Below are 12,907 nucleotides of genomic sequence, written 5' to 3'. Positions count from 1 at the left end.
CCTGAACTAATCACGACAAACCACCAGTACCGAGGCCTGAACTAATCATGACAACCCCCCCCCCTCCCTTTTAATTGGTCTTTTGGGACTGTATTTGACTAATTCATATTGTTTTACTTCAAATTAATGTGACACGACAGTAATTTCTCTTGTGGTTGTGCTTTTTCAGCAGGGCCCATGTAAAAGAAAAAGCGTGAACTTAACTGGGGTTGTTGAGTCAGTTTCAAGCAACATTCACTACGCTGGATGGACGCAACGAAGAGCACTGCCGTTCCCGTTTCTCCAGAGCCGCGTCTGCATTTCAGAGCCCGCACGTTCAAGCGTGTACAGGGACGCAATGCGAATACCTGTCGCCAGCGTCAACCAATTCCGTTGTACATGTGCAATGACAAGAAATACTCTATTCTTTAATTATTGCAGCATTTTGGTATATCAACCTGATTCTCATAACTGCATCCGGTCTGACTGACATTTGGAAAATATGACTATGGAAAAATAATGACTATCAGGGCAAGCAGCAAGAGCAGAGCCCAAAACTTCACTTGTACTTAAATCCTTTAGAATGCTGGCTGTAGTAATTATTAGCCCAGATAATCCAGCCAAATAATTTCTGTGAAAAGTAATAAAAAATTTAAAATGATTTATGCAACAGTTGCTTTTGGCGGGTGGGGAAAAACAAATTGACATGACCCACAGTCTGAAGACACAGAATTATGAGAATAAGAACCATCTAATGACAGCGCCCACTGTCTTTATGTCAGCCATGTCTTTTTTTTCAAACAACGAATCTGCGAGAAACACCGATGTGACGAAATTCACCGTGGCTCCGATCGTTTGTATCCTGTTAGATAACAGAGGCAAATGACACAGTTATTCACCTGAATCAAACCACGAAAAAAAAAACAACACGTTAAGAGCAAGAGCTGCAGATACTAAGACAATTACAAAGGCATGAAGGAAGAGGGGAAAAATGGTAGAGGTGGGCAGAGAAACTGGTAAAAGGGAGAACAACATGTGAGACTACATTTATTCTACCTGCCATCGTTAAATCCATCTAGTGCTGGAGCCCTTCCTAGTTCATTTGGTAGAGCAGATGTTAATAGCTTAACAGGGCTAGGCAGTAAGTGTTTAATTAGGTCTGGGGGAAAATGATTTATTCAACACATCTGGGCCCATAAAAAACACTCTCTGGCCTCTGTCCTTTATGGCTCCCGGGCTGGAGCCTCTCCCAAACCTGCCAACATGCATGCAGCGAGAGCCGTCGTGTGGCCGCTGGGGCTTTCGGTCTCCACAGGCAGACACCAGACGGCTCCTGGGGGGGAGCGGACCGGGACTGCACCTGTGGTGGGAGGAGAGCCGCGGTCGTGGGGGGGGGGGGGGGGGTTGTCGGTGACGATCTAACGGTGCAGTACAGTCTCAGTGCTGGGGATTACTGGGATTTGCTCCAGTCGCCCTGCCTGCTCGGACCCGGGTGCGAAGACGTCTTCTTTTTTTTTTTCTTCTTTTCCCCCGTAACGTAGATGTAGATGTAGATGTTGCTGTGGCGAGGGCGACCGCACGGGGGGGAGTGACCACGTAGCCACGCGGGACGATGATGCAGGACTGTGAATGTGGCCACTCGCCTCGTACATATCAAGAAAATCAACTGCTGCATGTGACTGAACTGCTTCCCACACTGTGCAGTGGTTTCCCCTTTTGGACAGGAAGACCACACGTTAAATTTAATTGAATGGAAGGTGCCATGGATTTTTTTTGGGGGGGGGGGGGGGGGGGGGGCGCATCTCCAGCACCAGGACATGAGTTGTGTTTCTTTTTGGCAGATCTGTTCTTGGCTCGTCCTTTCACCCTAAAATTGTCATATTTCCATGGAAGAGAAAGCAGGTAATTGATTATCTGTAGTCTCCTACCGACGGTGTGTCTCCAACCTCAGCAGCGCAGCTGCACCGTGAGATCGGGCCAGAACAGAATTCACCAAAAGCCTCTCTGCTGCCACCGTTCACCCTGTGAGTGTGAATCGCATCATGTGTCATTACTTGAACTGTGTCCATGGTGACCTGCCAGCCAATTAGAAATGGCAGATTCCAACTTCTGTTCCTCCTGCTCATAGATTAAATGAAAGCCTCAGTCAGTTTAATACATACAATCATTCAGTCCTTCTTAACACACTGAACTCGCTGGTTTTGACTCAATTTTTTTTTCTTGCTACAGTTTTGATTTATGATTGTACCGTTCATTTTTTAAGGGGAGTATTAATCATGCACAACATCACAAGTTGACAGTTCAAAATCAGATAAAGGCTCATTATCCGCCTTAGGCTGCTTATTTGTGGTGCAGTATATTTACATCTGACTACCCTGCACATTAATGATAGTAATAGTTTTTTCTTCTAAGCCGGTCTGTGCCGTAGCGTATTTGATGAGTCATTTTCCTCATTCACGACGTGGCACATCTATTATTAGTCAATGGTCATATATCAACAAAAGGCTTCAAATCTTCATTTGCTGCTTCTCTTAATGAATAATCAATAACATTCTATTTTCCCACATTGGCTGCAAAATGAGGGTCAATCTGTGTCAACAGGACAGGATGAGAGCATAACAACACAGTACAATCGATTCAATCAGTGTGGTGGCAAAGTTACCACTTGCGTGTCCCAAATTAAAAACATTTAGAAACTTGACATGAGGGCATTGAATCAACTTTGCAAACACCCCAGGGATTAATTACTATAACCACGCTGCTTTCCAAACCACTGGAATCAAATGAGTGTCAACGGGCGTTCACTCAGTGGAGAGAGCTCCGGGACGTGAGAGGCTTTTCTACTAGATCAGTAAGTAACACAACCAGCCGACTTATTAATACTACTGGACGTGCAACGCAGGGTCATTTCTTCAAATTGAGATTTTCACGGTTGACTTTCACATCTCCACTACATTGCTTGATGTACGTATGTCACTTCACTACGGCATTCGGTGTACGAAATAGAAAAAAAGCACATTCGAAATAAAAACAATAAACGTGACATCCATTTTACAGTCGATCAACACAATCTGTTGTATAAATATAAGCGCGTGCCCTCTGAGAGCAGCTGCCGCCCTGACTGACCGATATGTGTGTTGATGATGGCGCCACTGCACAGATTGAGACACAGTCTAAATGCTGTGAGTAAAAGGCCACATTAGTACACATTTCAGAGGTAAGTGAAGTTTAAAGACTGTCGTACAGATGTGCTTTAGGATCAGTTTCACTGTTTAGTCCCACTGGGTCTGAACTCAGTTTCTAACAGTTTCCTTAGCATTGGTTTCGTCGCACGGCTTTCGTGGTCATGTGGTTCTAAACGCTGATTCAGGGACATTTCCATCGCACCAATTAAAGATGTTTCAGGGGAGAACACTGATGCACGATTCTGCACCAAATAAAGCCCCGAGGACAGCGGGTTAAATCACCCTGAGGGCTATGGTTCACATTGCTCCACTAACAAGACCGCACAGTAATAGCAGAGACCCAGAGGTCTTTACAAAGTAAACTGAACGTATCACATACAGATTGTGTGCGTCTGAGTTTGTGTGTCTCTGTGTCTGCTTGATTTAGACTGATGCCAAGAATATCCTCCCTCACATATACAGTAGGTCTCTCTCTCACACACACACACACACACACACACACACACACACACACACACACACACACACACACACACACACACACACACACACACACACACACACACACACACACACACACACACACATTTAGTGCACTACAAAGACCAGCAACACACACAGAAGATGTTGCATGCTCTGAAAGAGGCTGACATACAAGAAAATTACATTCAATCAAAAGACCAGACTTGTTGCCTGACACGTTGTCACCTGGTGTCATGACAGAATCAATACGAAGCAATATAGCGATCAATGTTTTCATTTTGCTACCAGTCTGACACTTTATACGCCCACTAGCTTTAAAAGAAGCAGGCAGCCAGAGGTGAGAGCAGATTTAGTTCGTAGCTGGCACGAAGCCGCTGGACTATCAAAAACATCACGGTGGATATCCAATAATTTAATTTCAGCGCACTTTCCTGGCATCATTAGCATTGGAGCCAGCATTAGATTTTAGGGGAAAGAAAACATTTAAATCCAAAGTAGCTTTTACAGTAGGTAAAGGATTGTTTATTCAAATGCATGATTTGCAAATGGCCACCGTCATCATTGATCACTGAGCATCAAATGCGTCCTTAAATATTTGTCCAAGCTATTTTTACTGTAACCCTATATTTACTGTTCTTGTTATCTCTGTATCTATTGTAGTAATTTTGTACATCAATTCTTTTTTTTACCTTTGAACTATTCTAATATTTCTATGCTCCTATCTTTAAAATATTTTACCATTTCATTCTGTGGCTCAGGAAGTAGAGTATTTCGTCCACCAACCCGAAAGTTGGCCGTTCGATCCCACCTCCCGCCGGTACACATGCCGTTGTGTCCTTGGGCAAGACACTTAACCCTAACTTGCCTCTGACGGCTCTTCCGACAGTGCATGAATGAGTATGAATGTGACAGAAAAATGCGTGGTAAATAGCAGCGCTGTATGAATGTGTGTGAATGGGTGAATGTGACTTTCCTGTAAAGCGCTTTGAGTGGTCTATATGACTAGAAAAGCGCTATATAAATACAGTCCATTTACCATTTACCATTCTTTTTTTAAAAACGAACATGGATTTATAAGGAATCCACTTAAGTCGTCTCATACTCACCCCTGTTGTGCCCCATGATGCTCCTCGTAGCACTCACTCAGAGCGCTACATTTTAACCCTTACCTAACCAATCTTCACTCTTCATGGCCAAAGTCAACATTAAGAGGGTCCTTTACACAGGGGCAGGGGTTCTTATTATGGCTTCTCTCCCCTGGCGTGTGTGCGTGTGTCTCGGTCCAGCTCCTGCGTGCTATCGGTTCACAAGACAGACTCGCAGTCAATTTAACACCAGTGCAGATTAGGTGTGTGCACCTGTGCAAACACACACACGCACACTATATTAACTTTAAATCCAGGGATATTTTGTACGCTTTCCACATAATGAATCCACTTTGAATGTTGAATAAGGGCGATATCCTTCAATCTACGCAAAGTAGACCATGTCTCTACTATCCTGATAATTCACCATCGTATGAAATGATAAAAGCTAATCGAATCAAGAAGCGGCATACGTGAAATATCGAACCAACACAGGGCGACCTTTCTGTACGTGTGTCTCTATCTCTACTGTGGTCATGCAGATATGAATTGTAATATGAGTAATACTGATCTCCAATTAAGAACGTGTTCAAATCTTATCAACTTTCTTTCACACACACACACACACACACACACACACACACACACACACACACACACACACACACACACACACACACACACACACACACACACACACACACACACACACACACACACACACACACACACACCTTATATTACTTAGTTAACCTCCTGCCGTCGCCTTGAAGAGCCTTCAAGTATGTGACTGCAGTGTGAAACACAATCTTTGTGTTCTGCTCTATCACATTTAGCTCTTTTGATTAACCACAAACAATAGCTGCGTCTACAGCGAAACTGCTAACACCCGGGCAGAATGTATGTGTAAGTGAGTTGGGTAAACTGAAAAAAAATCAAGTCTCCTGTTGCCTTTTTGGGTTCCGATGATATTTCCCTGCTTGTCTACCTCTGCCAGCTCCGAGACGCCGTTGCCATGAGAGCACAACGTACGCGGTTCGTGCTGCTCGCACAATACCTGGAACACAAACGCACACAGCCTCACCCCCGGCCTAAATTGAAATTGAAATCGAACAGCATGTAGATGCGTAAATAATATTAGTAGGTATGACATATACAGGTAGGACAGTGAAGTATTTTAGACAAGTACACGGTTATATGTCATTTTGTAATAATAAAATGGTAGCAGCCTTGAAAGAGAAATGGAAATGCTAATACAATAAAGAGAGAAACATAGAAATATGAAATAGTATAAATATAGATGAACAGATTTTGTACATGTAAAGACTGATGAATGTATGAAAGCGAGTGTGCCCCGGTGTCACTAATGTTTATTGATAGGTTCGTCCACTTTCAGGAAAATACATTTTCAAAAGCCTTAATGGCATCATCAGGGTGATATTTCTTTTGTCAGAGCGGCATTAATAATTGACATCGGTAAAAAGAGTCCCGATGGAAACTGCAGTATGCTCTCCCATATATCATCTTGTTTGGTTTCCCTTCAGGTGCCTTTGTCTTCCCTCTTATAATTTGAATGTTGTGATCACCGTATTTGCAAAGATGGGATGCAAGCAGATGTTCTCTCGTATAAACTGTTAACAAAGATTATTGTTGGTTGATTAATGGCTTAGAAAAACATGCATTAGTTGCATTGAGGAGTTTACCCTTTACAGTACACTTCTGCCACATCAAAATCGAAGTTCACTAAATTAAATGTCCAGTGTCACAAATACGAATCACTGAGATGCAAGTTTGTTTGCACACGGCGTCCTGTTACAGCACGCAACAAAAAGTAGATTTTTTTTTGGACATATGGTAATTGAACCTGTACCACAAGGCCTCCACACTGACACCTTGACTCATCTTTGCAGGAATTAAACTTCTCAACACAAGTTACTGTAATTTTTTGCAAACATTGTAACCCTTTATATTCACTGAATCATCGGAAGTTGCAAGATGGGTTTCTGTAATTGCTAAAATAGAAATATAATTATTTGTTAACTGTTATTTCAGCAAATTGGCTCCTGAGAGTGCAAAGATGAATACGAGATAGTTTCAGCACTTTCCTGGGCAATTTGGTTAATGCTTGAAGAGCGTGACCCTGTATGTGTAAATATATCGATCTGCTAGATCACATCAGATCTAATCCAGAATCGGAATATCAACATATTGTATTTGTGTTTACATTCAGTTAGTTTGACTGATTGTGTGATTATCTGCTTTGTGCAAGGAAGAACTTACAGAATAGTTAAACTGCACAGAGATATGCAAGTTAGTTTGATGTGAAACTACGGAATCATCTAAAGCGCTAATGCATTGGTGAACACCAGCAGATGCTGCAATCACTCTTAGGAAAATGGCCCTTAATGAGCTGTATTGCTGCTTTAAAGGTAATTACACTGGAAAAGCAGAACAATCTGGATTAGCTTTAATCTTTAGGCACAGAGCAGGAAAAAGAGAATGAAGGGTAACAAGATTAACTAGAAAAGAGATCATGTCCTTGTATATGACCTGCAGCAACTTCCAAGATTCAGACTCAGACTTTGATGATGTGCCCGCTGACCCGCTAGCCCGGGCTCAGGGTGACGGACGTGTCTGAGGAGGAGAGGGATTTGGGGCGAATAAGAACCAGCATCACCGCAAGCCAGAGGTTAAGATTGACCTGATGCAACGGCGTTACTCGGCCACTGAAACCTTCATTTCTCCGCCTCAGAAGCAAAAAGAAACATGACATGAAAACCACTTGAGAGCTGAAACACCTGACTCTTATTGCATATCATTGCTTTTGCCCTAAGGTTCATCAGTAGTAAAAAAAAACAAAAAACGATTGAACTGAACTGAATATGTTGAAATTGTGGATCCAAATAACATCGCGATTGCAAAGTGCACAACTATAAAGTAACAAGCAAAGGAATCAGAATGGAATCTGGCTGCAAAGTAGCTTCATGCCACCTCTCTTTGCAATGGAAGTGCTGTTCTTCTTTTAATTCTTTACTTCTCAAAATATCTAACTATTGCTTTAAATTCTAAAGCAATAGAAAAATAAAAGAATGTGTACAGAATTACGTTTTCCTGAAAACAACCTAGACGTCCTTGATCGTCCTTGTTCATCCTGTGTGCATAACGGCGGCTTGTGTTTCCTGACACAGTCCAAAGACACATGGCGGTCGGCTGAGTAAAACTGTATAATGACCATAGAACAGAAGGTACATATTTCACCTTTTTAACTTCTGCGGACCGGGATCAGCTTCGGCTTCCCTGAATTGGACCAGCAGTGCTGAAAAAAAGAATAGGAGTTAGAGAAGGCAGATGGAGGACGTGTTTAATGAGAGGAGCTGTGTGAGTTTCTCCTCACCTTGTCGCACATTCGAGATGCCTGTGCTTGTGTGTGTGTGTGTGTGTGTGTGTGTGTGTGTGTGCAGCCTCACTAACAGTGCAGCGGCGTCTCACTGACGGGGTAAAGGCAAGCCTTCAATATGCACAGTGAGGCGAAGTCAAGGACACAGACAGAGACGGACATGACGGACCGAGGCTGAAACCATTGTGTTTTTATGACCAAATATTTACCGTGTGAAGTGCGAGTGTGAGAGGGTTTTATAGAGACTTCTCCATTGTAGATTTTTTTTTCCGACTTGAAAGGCCCATTGTTCATAAAACTAAAACGAAAGAAAGGAATATTGGCATAGGGTAACTCAGCACAGCATGATTGAGAGCGTTGTCGTAAGTGTGCGTCTTCCTGAGACTCTAAACGACATATAGCAGGAAACAGGTCCATTGTAGTTGAATAAAATGTCAAACAGGAGTCCTGGTGCCTGTCAAAATGCAGGCGTATACGTAGATATTTGATATCCTATTGTTGCTCCTTGTGGTATTTCAATGTGATTTATGAAAAATCATTATACATTCGCCGAATCTGTTTCCATTAGTCGCATATCCCTTTGGTCTTTACACAAACATTTCAACCAAGTGTAAAACATTTGTAGTATTAGATAATCATCCTAAAAAAATAACTTCTTAGGAGCAAGGAGTTAGAAATGAAGTCAAAGTTTAATGCTGTGGATTCTGTGCAACATCCCCGGAGAAAGTCTCATCGTACAAACACAGCATAATGAGAAATATTTTTTATTAAGCTCCGGCACTCTGGTATTAAAAGGCTACAAGCAAAAGGTCAGAGCAACGTGAGAACATCAGACAAGTTACTATTCCTATTAAATACATGTAACTACCGAGGAAACGATTTGGTTCAGTCTGATTTCAACAGTAAATCCGACATACCAGCAGATGTGCTATAATGTGGAAATGATGAATTAGAAAAACATGTCATCTGGGGTTTGTTTTTACGTTGAATAGAGGATCAGTGCTCAACCCCATTCATTTCTTTTAGCAGTTGCACATGCAAAAAAAATAGGTGGCGTGAGCAAGACGGCCACAAATTCAGGCTGAAATGGGAAGAGAGGAACCACGCAAAAAATTGACTTAACCGTAATGCTCCTGTTAGGAGATTGTATTTGCTGTGGTGACAATTTAAGCGCAAGACATTTCGTTAGACAGATTGAATTATTCTGTGGTTCAAATATGAAAAACATGGGGAATGTGAACAAGTTTAAGCCTTAGTATCCTGATGTGACTGCACTTGCGCTGTCACCTCAAAACCTCACGATGTGAGGGGAGCCGCCGAGGAGCAAACGTACGTGGCATTCATCTGTCACGTCGTATATGTGACTGAAAAAAAAACAAGTCCCACAGCAATGACGCGGGGGAACGACGCGCGCGGTGCAAAAATCCCTCAACAGTGGCGTTCTCCGTCACTCCGACTCTCTGGTTTGAGGCAATTTCTTTCGCAAAAGTGCCACGTAAGCGGTGTCATTCTTGCTGTAACCCCCCGCGAGAGAATTCAAAAGTTGTCATCATCGCCTGTGCCCTCTAGGAAACTCAGTGTTGCCCTGGGGGGGCCACGGAAACAGTCACTCGCTCGCTCGCTCACACACACACACACACACACACACACACACACACACACACACACACACACACACACACACACACACACACACACACACACACACACACACACACACACACACACACACACACACACACACACACACACACACACACACACACACACACACACACACTCATGAAAATGAACATGTGTCAAAGAACAAAAGGCCTCCACACACAATTGCATCCGTAAACACACCACACCGAGACCACAGACACAATTTAGAAGTTTTTGTAGCCCAAGGGGACAGACAGGCAATCTTTTTTTTCTTCTTCTTTTTCTGCTATTCCACCGACATGACACACCTAAATATGATCTACCACATCTCTCACTCTTCTTCCTCATCTCGCCTCTTTCCCTTCCTTGGCTCCTGCATTGGGAAAACCCTGATCGTCACCATTTCTCCTCTTTCTCACCCATCTATCCCCCCATTATTTCTAGTACGTTGTAGAGCTGCTCATCCACTGGAGTCGGAACATTTTCCTGAACTTGCCCGAGTGGCTGTATGTGAGAACGCAAATGTTGCTGCTGACATTTTCAGGAACTTTTACCGAAACAACCCCCTACGCAGAATTTGCGGAAATTGTCTGGGTGAGCCCATGTGAGGATACAGCAGAATAAATTCTTTCTCACCTGAATGTCCCGGAATGTTCCTGCTGTGAATGCGTCTGTCCCGGACTAGCTCCTCCCACATTATCTAGGCGTAAACGGGAAGAAAAAAAAAGTCAGTCAGATTTTAGTTTTCCAGACATTCTCCTGAAAACATCCAACTGTGGCCCTGTATATCCGGTCTTCTCCCTGATGGCACTTAAAGAGAAATACAGCCTCTTTTTCTTCATTTTACATGAAAATAAAATAACAAAAACAGCCAAAGGAAATTGCAATGAAAGATGGCGGGGACACACGCGGCCGCTCACCTTGTATTAGGGGCGTACACTCACAGTAAAATCGCAGCCAGTCTCTCCCCTCAGACGCACGGTTGTTTAGTCAGTCAGGCCGTTAGCTGCTTTGTAAGATGGTCGTTCAAGTATCAGTCATGTCAGTCATGTATGACGGAGAGGGTTTCAGTCCAGTAGTGAGGCAGTCGGACAGCTGATGCAACACAATGATACTGCTGATAACTCACTCACTCAGTTGTACAGTTTCTGGCTGGAGAGAAAAGAAAGGCATATATGACAGGAAAGAGACGTTATCTTTATTACCATCGCAGTATCGTAGGTTTTTGGCAGTAACGTGCTTATGTACTTAAAAAAAATTGGCTTAGTGAGGTCGGCACTAGATTAAAACCACCGATAGGCGAAGTGGATAACATCCATCACCTAATTCTATGTTTCAAGGGGAAAACCTTGGCTCCCACCATTCATCCGGCAGAAACTTTTGACACAAATCAGCCACCTAAAACCACTGTCGCAGACCAGATGCCAGGCAGACGCCTCCCACTCCTTGCCAGCAACAGCAGCGTCAACCAGCAGCACGACGAGCCACCACACTGTGGACACTGCTCAGAAATAGAATCGAATAGAATAGAATAGAATACGAGGGCTGTAAGTACACGACAAAGAGCCCAAAGCTTTGACTCAGCCTCCAAACCACTGTACTGTAAAGTGCCTTTGAGTGGACGATAAGACTAGAAAAGCACGATATAAATGCAGTACGTTTACCATTTATATGTCAGCTCAGCTCTGAGATGTATTGGTGCTGGGATTGGTCCTAGACCGCCTAATAAATATAATATCAATACACTACTGATTGTGTCGATCATCCAGAGCAGAGGAAGGGGGGGGGGGGGCTTTTTCCTCTAAGGGGCCCCGCTAAATTACTGCTGGGTGTCTGATGTCAGAAAAAAACTGGAGATGTCTCGCAGCGTCATTCAGATTTTTCTTTGTTTTAATATCTTGTGCAATTTAAGCGATCCACACTGTGATGGTCCTTCAAGAAAAACAGACACTTTGGGACAACTTTACTTTGTCTACTTGTAGCAGCTCCGCGGCGGCGGACATGCAGCGGGAAGGGACCGCCCTGACGGACATGTCAGCCCGTTATCTTGCGTCGATTTCCCTTCTGTCGTGTAAAAATGTGCTGTCATGAGATTCTTTTTGTTGTTGTATTTTTGGATTCATTCTCTGTGTTGTGTCGGAGTCTGCTTCCATGCATGAGAAAATACAGCCCAGCGGAATAATAACTCATATTTTCAAAGATACACAACTGAAAAACTGCTCAAAACTTCATCATCCAGTCGTCCCCCCCCCCCCCCCCACCCCCCCACCCCCCCCCCCCCCCCAACTTTTATTTAGCCAAACACCACTGGGAGCCCTTTTTTTTTTTTTTTTACCCCGATACCACCTATTTCCACCCTCATTCAATTACACAAAGTGACTGCAGGGAGTTGCTCAATACAGCTACAGTGCAGCTCAGCTGGAGTAGGTGGGGTTAAGTGCTTTTGTCAAGGGCACCACCGGAGAGGTTTGCTTGTTGGAGAGCGGGGGGGGGGGTTGCTACTCACTTCCTCCGGCGCACAGTTGGACAGATATATTCCAGTCACAACATCGCCGCACTTTGATCTCTGAAACTTTAGAGCGAGGGGAACCTTGTTTGTTTGTTCCAAAGGTCGGTTTAGGATTCAAATGGGGTCGTGGTGCAGGTGCCCAGGCAAAAGGAATCCTGTTCCACTGAACGCGTTTGGTGCCTCTGCTGATGTCCTAAGTGACCTTGGCTGATAAATCATCAAAATTATAGTTAAGCAAATTCTCCTGCTGCCAAGTGAGATCAGAGTGTGCTCTATTTGAAATTAAATGTCCATTTTAATTTGCAACATGGAGCCCCAAGAACCGGATAATTAGCCAAGCTGTTCATCAAATTCCTCAAGGCAGCAGCAATACTTTTCATCGGGGGGGATTCCCCCCCCCATTTTCATCCAAAATTGATCCAAACTGCAGTGCCAGAAATAAGGTTCATTACATTCATTTCCTATGTTTGTTGTGTGTTGACAGTAGATGACTAATGATGGGCTTTAGAAATATTTCCATTGTAAATCAGTTGCCTCTGGGCCCCCAGTTCTAAGTCAGTTCCATGGATCCAGACCTATAGTTATTTGGTAGACTGCATCACAATACAAGGATTTTCAGTATTTT

The 12,907-nt window shown here is 43.5% G+C and overlaps 1 protein-coding gene across 1 annotated transcript in view; it reads right to left on the bottom strand.

The window, feature by feature from the left end:
- LOC118287356 (protocadherin-15-like) overlaps window positions 1–12,907 on the bottom strand; it is a 222,404-nt gene that overhangs the window by 140,547 nt on the left and 68,950 nt on the right. The window contains exons 3-4 of the mRNA XM_047327512.1: window positions 10,410–10,473; window positions 7,991–8,048 (exon numbers count right to left, since the gene is read on the bottom strand). The gene's annotated coding sequence lies outside the window, so the exon portion shown is untranslated. The remainder of the gene's footprint in view (window positions 1–7,990; window positions 8,049–10,409; window positions 10,474–12,907) is intronic.

Source organism: Scophthalmus maximus, chromosome 16 (genome assembly GCF_022379125.1).
Source record: "Scophthalmus maximus strain ysfricsl-2021 chromosome 16, ASM2237912v1, whole genome shotgun sequence".
NCBI lineage: Eukaryota > Metazoa > Chordata > Actinopteri > Pleuronectiformes > Scophthalmidae > Scophthalmus > Scophthalmus maximus.
The sequence above is the reverse complement of the archived record's forward strand: the minus strand, read 5'-3'. Positions and strand labels throughout refer to the sequence as shown.